The sequence below is a fragment of the Saccopteryx leptura genome, chromosome 6 (assembly GCF_036850995.1).
Source record: "Saccopteryx leptura isolate mSacLep1 chromosome 6, mSacLep1_pri_phased_curated, whole genome shotgun sequence".
Lineage (NCBI taxonomy): Eukaryota > Metazoa > Chordata > Mammalia > Chiroptera > Emballonuridae > Saccopteryx > Saccopteryx leptura.
This window is the reverse complement of record NC_089508.1, coordinates 30848777-30868385: the sequence shown is the minus strand read 5'-3', so window position 1 is coordinate 30868385 and position 19609 is coordinate 30848777. Positions and strand designations below refer to the sequence as shown.

The following is a 19609-nucleotide window of genomic DNA, read 5'->3' as shown; positions in this document are numbered from 1 at the left end:
ACTTACCAATTATATCTATACAATATATATATGTATATTTATTAAATCAATGAGCTTTTACAACAGTTTTGACTGACACTTATTTCAAATTAACACCAACTGAATGATGTGAAACACTACAGAAGTTGCGATGGGCCAATTAGGTGAGAATAACTGCGTTGTTTAGCGAGTTTTTAAAACGTCCGGGGTTCCCCGCGGCAGACGGCACGCTCTGCGGTGAACCCAGGACGAAGTTTACTTGATGACGCCAATCACCCAGTTGATATTTTGGTCTCGTCAAACGAAATTATACTTAATAATTATTTACTGCAATTATTTAAGAATTGCATTTTTTGTTAAATTTGGCACCGATATCTAGCATTGCATTTAAATGGCCTGGGGCAAAAGAGTTAAAGTCGTGTTGAGTCTGCCTCAGGCGCTAGAGTGGCTCTGGTTGCAATTTTCAAATTGCCCCCCTGTGGGGCATGGGCCTCACATTGGGAAACACTTGTCTAGAGCCTGAAGCAATTCAGGGATCAGGAAAGGTGGTGGGTGTGGCTCTGCCCCTCGGCCCCAGGTGTCAGTCTGTCCAGAGTTCTTTCACAGACCTCAGCAGGTTGTGGCCCCAGGAGTCCCATGGGTGTGGCTTCTGAGACCCAGAGGTATGGTCTGCCCATCCATAGTTTCAGATGAGTCTCCTATGTGGTGTAAACACCAGTCTTAGACTCAGGAACATGGTGGGGCAGTGTTGCTCCAGCCTCAGCACCAGAGAACTGAGTCACTGATTTGCCCCCTGCTCCCTGACCGCTCAGAATGACCCTTCGCCATGCCTGGATCCAGAGAGACTCCTGAGGGTGGAACAGTTGCTTTTTCCCAGGCTGATGCCACTCAGAGAGGATTGCTCTACCAAAGAAAGATGGTGACTGCAGTATTGGAGAATGACTCAGCACAGGGGTTCTGGTGGCTATCCTTCACTGGAGTCTCTTTGGGCATCCAACATTATACTCTCTTCACGCAACCCCCGTCCTCTCAACACTCCCTCCACCGGAGCCACGGGTAAGTGGCTGTGAACAAGGTTTTCCATGCAGACCCTTTAAGACAAAGTATACATCTTAGAAAGCTGACTCTTTCTCGCAAACAGAAACCCAACTCTTTACATCACCAAATGCTGCCTGGTTGCCTCTTCTAGGCTCTGGGGCTCTAGGTTGGGTCTCCAGGCCTGGGACTGAGCATCATACCCCTTAGGGCAACTCTCCCCACGTTGAGAGTCCCTCCGCACACTCCACTGCCCCTCGCTCCTGGGAGCCAGGCCGCCCTTTCTGCATATCCACTCTTTCTACCAGTCATAATGTGGTTTCTTCTGTGACCCTTGGTTATCAAGTCCATTTCATTTAGTCCCAAGTTGGTTTTTCAAGATCATTGTTCTTAAATTAAGTTGTAAACCAATTTGGTCCTGGGGAGTGTTAGTTGGAATATCCACTTACTCAGTTGCCATCTTAGAATCCTACCAAGAATCTTTGAGACACACCAGCCTTGGTCACCACTGCATGACTCCAAAGACAAGCACTGAAGGAATACCATCTTAACATTAATTATGTGTACTAGTGTCACTCCAGAGCCCTTCATTCTAGCATTATCAGCAGATCAAGGAGATTGTAAATCTTCCTATCAGTCATGAATTCTTTCTTCTATTTCTTGCAGCTATTTTAAATTCCTCAAAAACCCTATCTTGCTGTGTCTCCATGCACTCTCTCATTCATGGCCTAACTCAGTGTTTTAAAACTTGGGTAAGAAACCATACAGGGTTATGAAATTGATTTAGTGAGCCAGAGCTAAATGAAACACAAAAATAGACAAAAATATCAGATAGCTTCATAGCGGTCATGTCACCTGCTATTATCTGTCATCACAGCAGGTACAACAGCAGCATTCTGTGGGCCCCTCTCATGCTGATTATCAACTATTTTCTAAACTCCGAAAGTAACATTTATAGTTTTTGAAGCTGGAGCTAAGACTCTGCATGTTGTATTTCTCCATTGCTATTTGGATTCTTGAAATTTTACCAACAAGGGCATTCGAGGGAGAATGAGAGAGAGAGAGAGAGAGAGAGAGAAAGATGAGAAGGGACTTGTTAATATCCATTTCCCTGCTGTTACTTCCTGTGAATCTACAGCTATGGTGCCTTGTTCCGGTGGTGAGGGTTGTTTACTGCAATCCCAGAACCAGCCTCATGAGGCTTTGCCAAACATAGGAGTATCTGGTGGGCAGTGCACCCTCCTGAGAACCAGATATATAGAGCCATGCTCCAGTACCCTAGACAACCCACACTAGTAGCCTGTGTCCCTTTCTCAGATGTTCCAGCTCACACCACAAAGTGCCTTGATACAAGCACCACATATATAGCAAGTCTCTGAGAACTGAGTCACAGTTTTGGAGGGACTTCTTCTAAGTCCCTAAAAAATGAAGAGGTGCAGCTATCAGCTCCATGATGCTCCTTTTCTGCGTTCTTTAATTACCAGCATACATGTTCTACAGTCCATGTCTCAGTCTATGAGGCCCATTATGAGAGTTTCTATATTAGGATAACCCCAACCTCTTCCTTTTGTACCCCCATTCTTAGGGGTGAACTTCCTTCTCAGAACCATACCTTTGTGTACCTCAGTGTTGTTCCCTTTTTATCTTTTCAGGTCCTTAGAACTTTTTAAAGAATTCCCTGTATTAATTACACTTTGTGGATTTCTCTCTTTTCTGCATGCGATCTTGACAGATAACAGGAGTTGATACCAACAGTGCTGCCAAGAGACACAGACAAAATGGGACTCTGGGATGGGTCTGGGCATGTGCATGATTTTACCTCATTGTTGAACTCCTGGGCAATGGGCATGTGTTGGGCAAATGAGTTTGTAAAATTTATGTTGTTTTGAGTTTGCTCACTTTTATTGTTATAAATGGTGTTGGGCACTGCCAGGCAGGTATATGTGATCTGTGAAATTATTTTTTACCTTCCTGCTTGGGAAGGGTCATTGGTATGCAAATGTTGGCTGGAGGAGAGGCTCTTGAGCCAAAAAAGTTTAACAAGGAGGAATAACAAGAAGGTATGATGGCAGGAAAGAAGAGAGAAGCATTTGGCAGAGTAAGAAGCCATGTTGGCAGATGGGGAACCAGAGGTGACTGAAACTGGTAGTGGCCTTTGATTCTAGGAAACACTGGAGCAGATTCTCCTAGTTGTAGAACGGGAGAATATGTTAGTGGCTTTGAGAGCTCTGAGTGAAAGGGAACTGTTTTCCCTGTGTGTTTACTCGCCAACCAATGTGAGGCTTGAATAAAAGGATGGCCTACTCATTTTTTGATCCACTGTTTCTTTACTGTCTGCCCGAATCTAATGGGAACCTGCATGTGCATGGCCACAACGATGGCCGCAACTACTGGCCATAAAGCATGTATCGCATAACAGTTACTTAAATTACCACCGAATGTGGATTGTGATGAAGTGCCCTATTGAAGAGAGTGTGGGGGACCAAGTGAGGGCTGTGATGATGATTGTAAGTACCTCCAAGACTGAGGGCCAAGCTGGCCATACTGGATTCTACTGCAGAATTTGCATAATGAGGCTCAAGGTTCTAAATTCTCAGCTCAGGGACCTGATGAGGGTGGACTTAAAGAATGCCTCATTTGTTTTAGACACAGAGCCAACCTCTCAGAAAACCAGATTTTAACTGTGGAGTTGTGTAGAACAACAATGTAAGTTGAATACGTAGATTTGCCAACACTCAGTGGGAAAGAGGACACTGAGAAGGGAAAAATCCTTGATACTTGCAAAGGAGAATTCCAGCTGGACTTGATTGATTCTGAGTATCTAGAGCCTCCAACTATTCCTTGAGTCTTTTTTTACCAGGGAGAGAGCCTAGTCCTCTGCTGTCTGAGGAGTCCAGCCACCTCTGGCTTGAGACCCTGTTGTTATCCTAGCTGAGGAAGTTATCGTTCAACAGGATGAATAGTGTCCTCAGAATGTACTCTTACCACCATTTATTGGCTCTAACTGCAAGTCAGAATCTAATTTAATATGTTCCAGAGGAACAAGTTGAATTTCTGAATTGAGAGAAAAGGACTTCTACTCTAAAATAATGACAATATTCACTAATTCACATTGGTAAAATTAAGTAAACAAACCATACTGACAGAATCAAAGAATTTATATAAAGTATACTTAATATAAAATTAAACAGAAATGTTTATCTAGTTAATAAATAGCTTCAAAATATATAAAGCAAATGTTGAGAATAAAAAAAAAAAAAGAGGTCTGGCTTGTGGTGGTGAGTTGGATAGAGTGCTGACCTGGAACACTGAGGTTGTTAGTTCCAAACCCTGGACTATCTTGGTCAAAGCACATATGACAAGCAACCAATGAACAGCTTGAATGAAGCAACTACTCATCTATACCCCATTGCTTGTAAAATCAATAAATAAAATATTGAAAAAAAAGAAAAACTTTCATTTAGAAGAACTAGAAAAGGAAACAGATAAAGCCTAGAGGAAGTAGAAGGAAGGAAATAATAAAGATCAAAGCTGAAATAAATGACATAGAGGCTAAAAAAAACAATATAGAAGATCAATGAATCCAAGAGCTACATTTTGAAAAGGAAAACAAGATTGATAAACCTTTAAAAAGACTCATCAAAAAAAAGAGGACTCAAATAAATAAAATTAGAAATGAACATGGAGACATAACAACCAACACTGCAGAAATACAAAGGATTGTAAGAAAATACTATGAAGACCTGTATGTTAAAAAATTGGACAACCTAGGTGAAATGGATAAATTCCTGGAAATATATAATCTTCCAAAACTCAATCTGGAAGAGTCAGAAAACCTAAACCAATTACAACAAATGAAATTGAAACAGTTATCAAAAAACTCCTAGCCTGACCTGTGGTGGTGCAGTGGATAAAGCGTCGACCTGGAAATGCTGAGGTCGCCGGTTCAAAACCCTGGGCTTGCCTGGTCAAGGCACATATGGGAGTTGATGCTTCCAGCTCCTCCCCACCTTCTCTCTCTGTCTCTCTCTTCTCTCTCTCTCCCTCTCTCTCTTTCTCCCTTTCTCTCTCCTCTCTAAAATGAAAAAAACAAAGAACAAAAAACAAAAAAACTCCTAGCAAACAAAACTCCTGGACCAGATAGCTTCACAGGTGAATTTTACCAAATATTCAAAGAAGAAATAACACCTATCCTTATCAAGGTATTTCATAAAATTCAAGAAGAGGGAAGACTTCCAAACTCCTTTTATGAGGAAACCATATTTCTCATATTCTCATTCCAAAACCAGGTAAAGACACTACAAAAAAAGAAAACTATAGGCCAGTATCCCTGAAGAACATAGAAGCTAAAATTCTCAACAAAATATTAGCTAACTGAATCCAGCAATACATGAAAAAAATCATACATCATGATCAAGTGGGACTTATTATGGGGAAGCAAGGCTGGTACAATTTTTCCAAATCAATCAATGTGATTCATCACATGAACAAAAGGAAGGATAAAAATCACATGACGAGATGATGTCAGAGTAATGGCGGGGTAGGAAGCGATACCGATAAATCTCCCCCAAAACTCAACAAGATCTTCAACCAGAAACAGAAAAACCTATACTTGGAGCCTCCAGATGCTTCGCAATACACCCAAAGGTATGGTCTAGTGAAAAATTGGCTAAATATATAACCAAACCCCGAAGGAAATAGGGAGTAAGAAATGCTCCGCCTTCCTCACTAACCTAAACAGGGCGGCTTTCTCTGGTCACTGTGAATATAGAAACTGAGGCGGGCAAAGGGGGTGAATAGATCCAGGCCGCGGCACAAACGGCCGAACCAGGCTGTGGCATGGAGATCCAAGCTGAGGAAAAACTGATCCTGTGGCAACCCGGGCAATACAAGCTAACACTCGCGCCAAACCCAAACAAAGAAAGACAAGCAGGGCAGCCATTTTACCCGATCTCCTGGTCGGTGCGCAGTTAATGGGCGAGAGATTTCTTCCTAAGCCCCGGGAGTGGGTGCCCGTGTTACCCCACAAAGAGGCAGAGTCAGAGGCCTTTCTGTGGGCCGAAAGCAGAATCTCTGGGCAGCCCAAGTGCCCTGGGAAAGCCGCGCACGGGAGGGAGCAAGAACTAATTCCAACGGTGGAAATTTTCCATGCTGGTGGGGGTTTCACTCAGAGGGAAACGCGGCCAGCCTCATATCCTGGTCTGCGTGCGCAGACAGTGAGTGAGAGATTCCTCCGAGTGCCTCGGCAGTGCGCGCCCGTGTCATCGCACAGAGGGGCAGAGTCAGGGGCCTTTGTGTGGGCCAAAGCGGAATCTCGGGCCACCCCAGCGCCTTGCAAAAGCCGCGCATGGGGACGGAGCGAGAGCCAATTCCAACGCTGCAACTTTTCCATGCGGTTGGGGGTTTCACTCAGAGCGTGAGACTGCTGGCTGGATATCCTGGTCTGCGCACGCAGATACTGAGTGAGAGTTTCCTCCAAGCGCCCTGGAAGTGGGCGCCCGCCTGTGTTATCGGACAGAGTGGCAGAGCCAGAGGTCTTTGAGTGGGCGGAAACCCCGCCTGATTATGCTAGCAGCTCTGACTGACTGAGCCTTACCCAGAGCCCTGTGCTGAGTGGAAATAGAGTGGGGAGTTGCCAGCTCTTTGAGCCTCTTACTATCCAGGCAGAGGCAGCAGTAACCCCATAGCTGGATTATCAGGCTACTAATTGAGGAAAGAAAGACTAGGAGAAAGGCTCCAGGAACACGGACTATCTCACTGTCGGAGCCTATAAATGCTAATAGCCTCGACTGCCAACGAGACTAAAGCACAATACATGACATTGCCATAGAGACTTATCAACTGCAAACCTCTACCTGAGCGTGCCAAAGGGGCAGAACCCGGGGTACAGAGTCACCGACCAGGAAGAAGGAGAGAAAAGAAAAAGCAAGAAGATAACCTCTCAAAATCAAGAATAATCTGCAGACTTTATAACCTATCCCATTTTATTATATTTCTTCGTTTGTTTCTCTTATCTTCATTCTTGATACTTTTTTTCCTCCTCCAATTTGGCCGATTAACTCTCTGCCGGTCTTACTCTCTCCTCTCCTTGGACTACACTACCCATAAGTGTTACATCTCCCATTATCTTTTCTCTTCTCTTCCTTTCTCTCTATGAGGGTTGCACTCCAAAACCCTTAACTCTCTCTCTCTCTCTCTCCTTTCTTTTTTCTTCTTTTAGTGGTTCCCTGTTTTTTTCTCTCTCTCTCTTTCTTTTCTCCCTCTATATTAGTTTCTTCCTTTCTCCTTTACATCTCCTCTCATTCAAACCTCAATAACAAACAAATTATCTTATCTGGGACTCAAACTTATGTTTGTGGCATATTTGGGGGTTTTTACTTCACCTTTTTAACTCACTAGCAGTGCTCCCATCCCTGGCTCTCTATTTTATCTAGTTCTTGTTCCACTAAATACAATAGTATTTTTTTAATTTGTCCCCCCATTTTTCTGTTTTCCTCTTATTCCTTTCATCATAACTCTTAGACAACCAACACCTAAAAGCAAATCATTTTATTCTTGACCCAAATTTTTTCCTTATTTGCTTTTTGTGGGTCCATACCCCCCCTTTTTTTTTCTTTCTTTTTTTTGCCCCTTTATTACTTTTCCCCAATTCAGGCCCTCCATCACAGGCATTGTTTGTTATAATTCACAATTCACCACAAGATTTTCTCAAGAAAGAGGGGAGAGGAGAGGAGAGGAAAAAAGGAGGGGGGGAATAATTTCCTTTTTAAAAAATTTTTATTTTATTTTATTTTTCTTTATTTCATTATTAATTTTTTTTAAAAAAAACAACTCTTCGATTTTTTATTTTTTTATTTTTTTTAACTTTTTATTCTTTATTAAATCTCAATAATACTATCAACAAAACCACCCTCAGATGCCATTAAGGAAGAGAAAATCGAATATCATGGATACAAAAGAAAGAGAGGTAACACAGCTAGATGAGGAAAAATCTATGGAGAAAAAATTTAATATATTGGAAATCTTGGAGCTAAATGACAGAGAATTCAAGATAGAAATCCTAAAAATCCTCTGAGATATACAAGAAAACACAGAAAGGCAATTTAGGGAGCTCAGAAAACAACTCAATGAACAAAAAGAATATATGTCCAAGGAAATTGAAACTATAAAAACAAATCAAACAGAGATGAAAAACTCAATTCACGAGCTGAAAAACAAAGTAACAAGCTTAGCTAATAGAACAGGTCAGATAGAAGAGAGGATTAGTGAAATAGAAGACAAGCAACTTGAGGCACAACAGAGAGAAGAAGAAAGAGACTCAAAAATTAAAAAAAATGAGATAGCCCTACAAGAATTATCTGACTCCATCAAAAAGAATAACATAAGAATAACAGGTATATCAGAGGGAGAAGAGAGAGAAAATGGAATGCAGAACATACTCAAACAAATAATAGATGAGAATTTCCCAAGCCTGTGGAAAGAACTAAAGCCTCAAATTCAAGAAGCAAACAGAACTCCGAGTTTTCTTAACCCCAACAAACCTACTCCAAGGCATATCATAATGAAATTGACACAAACCAACAGCAAAGAAAAAATTCTCAAGGCAGCCAGGGAAAAGAAGAATACAACATATAAGGGAAGGCCCATTAGATTATCATCAGATTTCTCAGCAGAAACTCTACAAGCTAGAAGAGAGTGGACCCCAATATTTAAAGTCCTGAAAGAGAGGAACTTTCAGCCACGAATACTATACCCATCAAAGCTATCCTTCAAATATGAAGGAGAAATAAAAACATTCACAGATACAGAAAAGATGAGGGAATTTATCATCAGAAAACCCCCACTCCAGGAATTACTAAAGGGGGTTCTCCAATCAGATACAAAGAACAAAAAAAAACAGAGCCACAAGTAAAAGCTCCAAGAAGAACACAATAAAACCAAATTAAAACTGTGACAACAACAAAAAGAAAGAGGGGGAGAAGATGGAGATTAATAGTAGCAAAGGACGATGGAGTGCAAAAGTACTCACAAAATAGTTCACTACAGTGAACAGGGTAGGGACCCTTTTCATTACTCAAAGGTAACCACCATTGAAAAAACCACCACAGAAGCACATGAAATAAAAAAGATAGCAACAGAAGAAAGATGTATGGAATACAACCAAATAAAAACAAAAGATAGAAAAACGAAAGAGAAGGATCAAACAAGACACAAAACTAACAGAAAGCAATCTATAAAATGGCAATAGGGAACTCACAAGTATTAATAATTACACTAAATGTAAATGGATTAAACTCACCAATAAAAAGGCACAGAGTAGCAGAATGGATTAAAAAAGAAAATCCAACTGTATGCTGCCTACAGGAAACTCATCTAAGTAACAAGGATAAAAACAAATTCAAAGTGAAAGGCTGGAAAACAATACTCCAAGCAAATAACATCCAAAAAAAAGCAGGTGTAGCAATACTCATATCGGATAATGCTGACTACAAGACAGAAAAAGTACTCAGAGACAAAAATGGCCATTTCATAATGGCTAAGGGGACACTGAATCAAGAAGACATAACAATTCTTAATATATATGCACCAAACCAAGGAGCACCAAAATATATAAGACAGCTACTTATTGATCTTAAAACAAAAACTGACAAAAACACAATCATACTTGGAGACCTCAATACACCGCTGACGGCTCTAGATCGGTCATCCAAACAGAGAATCAACAAAGACATAGTGGCCTTAAACAAAACACTAGAGCACCTGGATATGATAGACATCTACAGGACATTTCATCCCAAAGTGACTGAGTATACATTTTTCTCCAGTGTACATGGATCATTCTCAAGAATTGACCATATGTTGGGTCACAAAAACAACATCAGCAAATTCAGAAAAATCGAAGTTGTACCAAGCATATTTTCTGATCATAAAGCCTTGAAACTAGAATTCAACTGCAAAAAAGAGGAAAAAAATCCCACAAAAATGTGGAAACTAAACAACATACTTTTAAAAAAATGAATGGGTCAAAGAAGAAATAAGTGCAGAGATCAAAAGATATATACAGACTAATGAAAATGACAATACGACATATCAGAATGTATGGGATGCAGCAAAAGCAGTGATAAGAGGGAAGTTCATATCACTTCAGGCATATATGAACAAACAAGAGAGAGCCCAAGTGAACCACTTAACTTCCCACCTTAAGGAACTAGAAAAAGAAGAACAAAGACAACCCAAAACCAGCCGAAGAAAGGAGATAATAAAAATCAGAGCAGAAATAAATGAATTAGAGAACAGAAAAACTATAGAAAAAATTAATAAAACAAGGAGCTGGTTCTTTGAAAAGATCAACAAAATTGACAAACCCTTGGCAAGACTTACCAAGGAAAAAAGAGAAAGAACTCATATAAACAAAATCCAAAATGAAAGAGTAGAAATCACCACGGACACCGTAGATATACAAAGAATTATTGTAGAATACTATGAAAAACTTTATGCCACTAAATTCAACAACCTAGAAGAAATGGATAAATTCTTAGAACAATACAACCTTCCTAGACTGAGTCAAGAAGAAGCAGAAAGCCTAAACAGACCTATCAGTAGAGAAGAAATAGAAAAAAACATTAAAAACCTCCCCAAAAATAAAAGTCCAGGCCCTGACGGCTATACCAGCGAATTTTATCAAACATTCAAAGAAGACTTGGTTCCTATTCTACTCAAAGTCTTCCAAAAAATTGAAGAAGAAGCAATACTTCCAAACACATTTTATGAGGCCAACATAACCCTCATACCAAAACCAGGCAAGGATGGCACAAAAAAAGAAAACTACAGACCAATATCTCTAATGAATACAGATGCTAAAATACTAAACAAAATACTAGCAAATCGAATACAACAACATATTAAAAAATAATACATCATGATCAAGTGGGATTCATCCCAGAATCTCAAGGATGGTTCAACATACGTAAAATGGTTAACGTAATACATCATATCAACAAAACAAAGAACAAAAACCACATGATCTTATCAATAGATGCAGAAAAGGCTTTCGATAAAATACAACACAATTTTATGTTTAAGACTCTCAACAAAATGGGTATAGAAGGAAAATATCTCAACATGATAAAGGCCATATATGATAAACCATCAGCTAACATCATATTAAATGGCACTAAACTGAAGGCTTTCCCCCTTAAATCAGGAACAAGACAGGGTTGTCCACTCTCTCCACTCTTATTTAATGTGGTACTAGAGGTTCTAGCCAGAGCAATCAGACAAGACAAAGAAATAAAAGCCATCCATATAGGAAAAGAAGAAGTAAAGGTATCACTTTTTGCAGATGATATGATCCTATACATCGAAAACCCCAAAGAATCCACAAAAAGACTACTAGAAACAATAAGCCAATACAGTAAGGTCGCAGGATACAAAATTAACATACAGAAGTCAATAGCCTTTCTACATGCCAACAATAAAACAATTGAGAACGAACTCAAAAGAATAATCCCCTTTACGATTGCAACAAAAAAAATAAAATACTTAGGAATAAACATAACAAAGAATGTAAAGGACTTATATAATGAAAACTATAAACCATTGTTAAGGGAAATCGAAAAAGATATAATGAGATGGAAGAATATACCTTGTTCTTGGCTAGGAAGAATAAATATAATCAAGATGGCTATATTACCCAAAGCAATATACAAATTTAATGCAATTCCCATCAAAATTCCAATGACATTTTTTTAAAGAAATAGAGCAAAAAATCATCAGATTTATATGGAACTATAAAAAACCCCGAATAGCCAAAGCAATCCTAAAGAAAAAGAATGAATCTGGGGGCATTACAATACCTGACTTCAAACTGTATTATAGGGCCACGACAATCAAAACAGCATGGTATTGGCAGAAAAATAGACACTCAGACCAATGGAACAGAATAGAAAGTCCAGAAATAAAACCACATATATATAGTCAAATAATTTTTGATAAAGGGGCCAACAACACACAATGGAGAAAAGAAAGCCTCTTCAATAAATGGTGTTGGGAAAACTGGAAAGCCACATGCAAAAGAATGAAACTGGACTACAGTCTCTCCCCCTGTACAAAAATTAACTCAAAATGGATCAAAGATCTAAACATAAAACCTGAAACAATTAAGTACATAGAAGAAGACATAGGTACTCAACTCATGGACTCATGGACCTGGGTTTTAAAGAGCATTTTATGAATTTGACTCCACAGGCAAGAGAAGTGAAGGCAAAAATTAATGAATGGGACTACATCAGACTAAGAAGTTTTTGCTCAGCAATAGAAACTGATAACAAAATAAACAGAAAGCCAACTAAATGGGAAATGATATTTTCAAACAACAGCTCAGATAAGGGCCTAATATCCAAAATATACAAAGAACTCATAAAACTCAACAACAAACAAACAAACAATCCAATAAAAAAATGGGAAGAGGATATGAACAGAAACTTCTCCCAGGAAGAAATACAAATGGCCAACAGATATATGAAAAGATGCTCATCTTCTTTAGTTATTAGAGAAATGCAAATCAAAACTGCAATGAGATACCACCTCACACCTGTTAGATTAGCTATTATTAACAAGACAGGTAATAGCAAATGTTGGAGAGGCTGTGGAGAAAAAGGAACCCTCATCCACTGTTGGTGGGAATGTAAAGTAGTACAACCATTATGGAAGAAAGTATGGTGGTTCCTCAAAAAACTGAAAGTAGAACTACCTTATGACCCAGCAATCCCTCTACTGGGTATATACCCCCAAAACTCAGAAACATTGATACGTAAAGACACATGCAGCCCCATGTTTATTGCAGCATTGTTCACAGTGGCCAGGACATGGAAACAACCAAAAATCCCGTCAATAGATGACTGGATAAAGAAGATGTGGCACATATACACTATGGAATACTACTCAGCCATAAGAAATGATGACATCGGATCATTTACAGCAAAATGGTGGGATCTTAATAACATGATACGAAGCGAAATAAGTAAATCAGGAAAAACCAGGAACTGCATTATTCCATACGTAGGTGGGACATAAAAGTGAAACTAAGAGACATTGATAAGAGTGTGGTGGTTACGGGGGGGAGGGGGGAATGGGAAAGGGAAAGGGGGAGGGGGAGGGGCATAAAGAAAACAAGATAGAAGGTGACAGAGGACAATCTGACTTTGGGTAATGGGTATGCAACATAATTGAACGACAAGATAACCTGGACTTGTTATATTTGAATATGTGTATCCTGATTTATTGATGTCACCCCATTAAAAAATAAAATTATTTTTTAAAAATCACATGACAATATCAATAGATGCAGAAAAAGCATTTGATAAAATTCAGCACCCATTTATGATCAAACCTCTCAGCAAAGTGGGAATACAGGGATCATAACTCAACATGATAAAGGCCAGGTATGACAAACCCAAGGCCAACATCATACTCAATGGGCAAAAATTAAAAGCAATCCCCCTATGATCAGGAACAAGGTAAGGGTGCCCCCTTTCACCCCTCTTATTTAATGTAGTTCTGGAAGTCTTGGACACAGCAATCAGACAAAAAGAAATAAAAGACAACCGAATTGGAAAAGAAGAAGTAAAACTATTATTATTTGCTGATGACATGAAAACCTAGAGTCGCAGTCAATAAACTACTAGACCTGATAAATAAATTTGGCAAGGTGGCAGGAAATAAAATTAATATTTAGAAATCGGTGGCATTTTTATAAACCATCAATAAGCTGTCTGAAAAAGAAATTAAGGAAACAATCCCCTTCACTATTGCAATAAAAAAACCCAAAGTACCTAGGAGTAAATTCAACCAAGGAGGTAAAAGATTTGTACTTGGAAAATTATAAAACACTGATAAGAGAAATCAAGGAAGATACAAATAAGTGAAAGCATATACTGTGTTCATAGATAGGAAGAATAAACATTATTATAATGTCTATATTGCTCAAAGCAATCTATAGGTTCAATGCAATTCATATTAAAATACCAATGGCATATTTCAAAGATATAGAACAAATATTCCAAAAATTTATATGGAACCAAAAAATAACACAAATAGCCTCAGCAATCTTGAAAATGGAGACTAAAGTGGATATATCACACTTCCTGATATCAAGTTATACTACAAGGCCATTGTACTCAAAACAACTTAGTACTAGCATAAGAACAGGCATACAGATAATGGAACAGAACAGAGAACCCAGAAATAAATCCACGCCTTTATGGTCAATTGATATTTGACAAAGGAGGTAAAGCATATAATGGTGTAAAGACAGTCTCTTTAATAAATGGTGTTGGGAAAATTGGACAGGTACATGCAACAGAATGAAACTAGACCAACCAACTTACACCATTCACAAAAATTAACTCAAAATGGATAAAAGACTTAAATGTAAGTTGTGAAACCATAAACATCTTGGAAGAAAACATAGGATATAAACTCTCCGATATCTTTCATAGCAATATTTTTGCTGATTTATCTCCATGGGGAAGTGAAATAAAGGACAGAATGAACAAATGGGACTATATCAAACTGAAAAGCTTTTGCACAGCTAAAGACACTATGAAAAAAATAAAAAGACAACCCACATAATGGGAGAACATATTCACCAATAAGTTTGTTAAAGGGTTAATATCAAAAATTTATAAAAAACTGCTAAAACTCAAAACCAGGAAGGTAAAGAATCCAATTGAAAAATGGGCAAAAAACCAACAACAACTGAATAGACACTTCTCCAAAGTGGACATACAAATGGCCAATAGCATATGAAAAAATGTTCAACGTCACTAATCATCAAGAAATGCCAATAAAACAATGAGAAACCACCTCACACTTTTCAGAATGGTGTTCATTAACAAAACAACACACAATAAGTGCTGGTGAGGGTGTGGAGAAAAGGGAACCCTCCTGTACTGCTGGTGGGAATGCAGACTGGTGCAGCCACTGTGGCGATCTGTATGGTGTTTCTTCAAAAATTTATAAATGGAACTGCCTTCTGACCCAGCTAAACAACTTTTAGGAATATATCCTAAGAATACCAAATCACGGTTTCAGAAAAAGATATGTACCACCATGTTTATTGCAGCATTGTTTACAGTGGCCAAGATCTGGATACAGCCTAAGTGTCCTTCAGTGGATAAGTGAATTAAAAAGCTGTGGTACATATACACAATGGAATACTACATGGCTGTGAAAAAGAAGGAAATTTTACCTTTTGTGACAACGTGCATAGACCTGGGGACTATTATGCTACGTGAAATAAGCCAGGCAGAGAAAGACAAATATATGATCTCACATATATGTGGAATCTAATGAACAAAGTGAAATGAGGAATGGAATAGAGGCAGAGGTGTGTTTACAGGGACCAGAGGGACAGCAGTCAGAGGGAAGGGGGATGAGGGCATGGGATCAGAGAAGGTAAATAGATTAGTGAAACTATATATATACTTAACACAGAGACAGATAACAGGACAGCAAATCATAGTGGCAAAGGCAGAGGGAGTTAGGGGAAGGGGGGATAACGGGGTATAAAAGGGGACACCAGGGTGGGGGTGAGAGAGTTATATTCAGTGGGACACTTGAATCCATGGAAACACAATAAATTAAAAATTAATAAAAATTTTAAAATGTATTTTAATGATAAATATAAAGGAGAAAAATCCAAAATCTACTTGTAGGTATTAACATGCTTCTCTCAACAGCTGATAGAACAATCAGACAAAAATATAAAAAGAAAATTAATATTTAAGCAGAAAAAAATCAAATTAAGCTAACTGACACATATAAAACACTCTATCCAACAACTGTAGAATACTCATTAGGTTCAAACGCACTCAGACCCCATCCAATGGTGACGTCCCAGAAGGACCCAGTTCCCCCAGCACCAGCCTCTGCTTGGAGGGCTGCATCCACAGCATTTGTCTACAGCCTAAGAGCTTCCTGGTTTACAGACAACTGCCAGGGTTCGTCTACACAGGGCAGCACGCCCGCCAGGAGAATCAGCCCTTTGTCCAGGATGACTACTACTATCAGGGTTATGTAGAGGGGCCAAAGTTCACGGTTGGCCTCTGTACCTGTCTGGGTGCCTTTCAGGGGGATGCTACAGGTAAATGACCTCACTCATGAAATCGAGCCCATAAAACACTCTACCATATTTGAACATCAACTGTATAAGACAGACAGTAACAAGAGTTAATCCCCAGCAATGAACTGTGGCTTAACAGAAGAGAAAACCCAACATCAGAAGCTTGAGATAGAGGCAGAGAATTCAAAACTGCCAAGAGTTCCCACAGCTGGTGAAGCCACAGGCCTTTTGTGGAGTTAGTCCTCGTGGTATATAAAACTATAGCTTTACATACTCAAATAGGAATGTATCCATGGCAACAGAGAAATATATATTCAATGTGATCATGAGTAGATTCTGTCTACCCCCAGCTAGTATTTCATGTGTCTTTCATTGAGACTAGGATTTGGAACCAGGGGAATATTTACATTGTTGAACAAGAAATAAGTCAACCACTTGACAGTTTCAGTAAGGGGGAAAGTATTCATCTTTATCACTGTTTGCCACATTATTCTGGCATCTGTTTGTAGGCAAGGGTTTGTAGGCTTGGATCTCAGGAATATGCTACCCTCACTTTGGGGCAGCAGTTTGTAAATTCATCAGAGAAGATTTCTTTCATTCTGTGGTGGTCCTTGCTCACCAACTGGGCCATAATCTTGGCATGTCTTACATGGAGAAATTCTGTTTATGCAGGAAAAGCACAATGCAGCTTCAGTCATGGAAGTTCTTTTAACTTCATTAACCACAGGGGAAGAAATCTGTCAAATACTTGCTTTACAAAATACTATCCCATTGGAGTGGCAAATGAAGAGTGTGATCGTGAGTGAGAATGTCAATGCAGAAAGGATCCTTGCTGTGGGTCTAACTAAATGGAAACCTCGGACACACTATGCTTTTGGTCCTCTCCTGGAAAGCCTTGCGGAACACACATCAGTAAATGTCACCTTCATAACTGGTCCATCAGAAGGCCAAGGTGGTACCTTGAGAATTTCTATGTTCAGGATGAGATGCTTTGTGGTGACAGTGTCTACTGTTATCACAAAATGTGCAACAGTCACAATAAACAATATTACTATATTGTTGTCCAAACAGCAAAGCACCTCTGTGAACTGCTGTAAAATAACTAACATGCAAGATCATTCTGCCTACCGCAGTATAGAAGGTTTAACATACAAAAGATGCCTCCCAAGCATTTTATGTGGAAGAATGCATTGTGAGAATAATGCACTCAGTTAAGCTGAGTTATCTCAGAAGCAAAGCCCTGGAAATGTGTTTCAAACATAGTGTCATAATCCAGATATGTGTTCATTGTACCAAGTGTTGGGGAACCGACTGCCACTTTGGCAGAAATTTAGTTGATATTAGACATGGAAATGGTGGCACCGTTGAGGTCTAGGCTAGATATGCATGAGGAGTTGTGTTGATTCTTCAGCTCTCAACCATGACTGCAATTAGAGAAATGCCATGAGAGGGATGTACAACAATGAAGAACACTGCCACTCTTCTCACTGTGTTTGCAGGCTATGGAAGTAGCTCAGCCAGTGGCCCAGTTCCCAAAGGGCAGCCTTCTTTCCTCACTAGTAACAATTCTTCACACAATAATTTTTTAAAATTGTTTTTTTTGGAGAGAGGAAGAGAGGTAGAGAGGGAGAGATGGAGGGAAGGAGATAGAGAGGGGGAAGAAAGAGAGGTGGAGAGAGGGAAAAGGAGGAGAGAAAAGAAGAAAAGAGAGAAAAGGAGAGAGGGGGGAGAGGAGTACAGGGATCAGGGCAGAGGGGGAAAGAGGAGGATAGGGAGTGATGAGGAAAGAATATAGAGAGAGGGAGAGGGAAAGAGGGAGGGAGGAAGATAGAGGGAGAAAAGAGGCGGAGAGAGAGAAAAGGAGAGAAGAAAAAGGAGAAGAGGGAGAAAAGGAGAGTGGGGAGGATAGGGGTACTGGGAGTGAGGATGGAGGGGGAAGGGGGAAAGGGAGAAATGAAGAGAAAAAGATGGAGAGAAGGAGAGAAGGAGAGAGGGAGATGGAGAGAGGGAGAGGTGGAGAGAGGGAAAAGGAGAACTAGGAGAGAGAGAGAGAGAGAGAGAGAGAGAGAGAGAGAGAGAGAGAGGACAAGAGGGAGATATAAGGAGGGGGGAGAGAAGAACGTTGACCTGTTCCTGTATGTGCCCTGACTGGGGATCAAATGGGCAACCTCTGTGCTTCAGGACAATGCTTTAACCAACCGAGCTATCCGGCCAGGGCTACACAATAATTCTATTCACACACTTTCCTTGTCTCAGTATCTTATGTTTTTATCAGAGTACTATGTTTTTAAGAGTCCCTAATCAAGAAAATACCCTTAAAACTTAAAACAGGAAATAGAAGGATTACAAAATAATCATTGGTTCAAAGGAAATATCTTTGGAAAGAGAAGATATTGCATGATCATTGTCTAATAACCTACAATTCATTAATTTTGAAAGTATGATCAAAGGCAGGTTTTCTTGGTTCTTTATGTTTACATAAAGGATAAATGGGCACTCAACTTCTGAAATTAAATGTCTTTTGCTTTTCCTTAGTAAGTACTTTGTTCCTTCCATTTCAGTGGGGTTGTACTCAGTTGGAAGTCCTGGAAATGTATTCCAGTGCTTTCAACATATTAGCTCTGCGGCTACACACTCTAACCAGGTAGAAGGCAAAGACTGCATGGCATAACCACTACGACAGAGTATTAACAGGTACAGGCTCCCTTTGTTGTATCTGAAGAACTAGTAGAGCAAATCAGAAGAACAAGACTTATAAACAAAATAGCTAGAAAAGGGACCATGGCCTCACACCAGGCATTGAAATAACTCTGTTGCTGAGTAATGGAGCAGTGGCCCCAGATGGACAGAGCATCGCCCTGTAGGAGGCTTGCATCTAGATCCAGATCAGGGTTGTGTGGGAGTCTGTCTCTTGGCCTCCCTCCTCTCAATAAAAATAAATTAAAAAATAAAAATAAATAGAATCTACATGGCATAGAAGACATAAAATACACAAACATTAAAGTATGAGAATCTAATTTCTGTCACTTAATATAAATAAGAGCATCTCCACAAACTTTTACTTCTTTGATTGTAGCACTAATATTAAAAACTCCCAAAGTTCTTGCAGACATTGGAGACAGACAAGTCAAATACCTGTCACAGCCTGACCAGGCGGTTGCACAGTGGCTAGAGCATTGGCCTAGGTTGCTGAGGACCAGGTTAGAAACCTCAAGGTTTCCAGGGATCATCTAGCTTGAACACAGACTCACCAGCTTGACCGCGGGGTCACTGGTTTGAGTGTGGGATCATAGACATGACTCTGTGGTTGCTGGCTTAAAGGGAAGAGAGAAATAGAGAGAAAAGAGAGAGAGAAGGGTGGAAAAGCAGATGGTCACCCCTCCTGTGTGTCCTGACCAGGAATCGAACCCCACCCACATGCTGGCCCCATGCCAAACAGCCAGGGCAAGAAATAATTTTCTTTTTGCAGAT

At 39.7% G+C, this 19609-nt stretch overlaps 1 pseudogene; it reads left to right on the top strand.

Annotated features, from left to right (window-relative positions):
- LOC136377024 (disintegrin and metalloproteinase domain-containing protein 21-like) overlaps positions 1 to 17235 on the top strand; it is a 43934-nt pseudogene extending 26699 nt beyond the window's left edge.
- The last annotated feature ends 2374 nt before the right edge of the window (positions 17236 to 19609 follow it).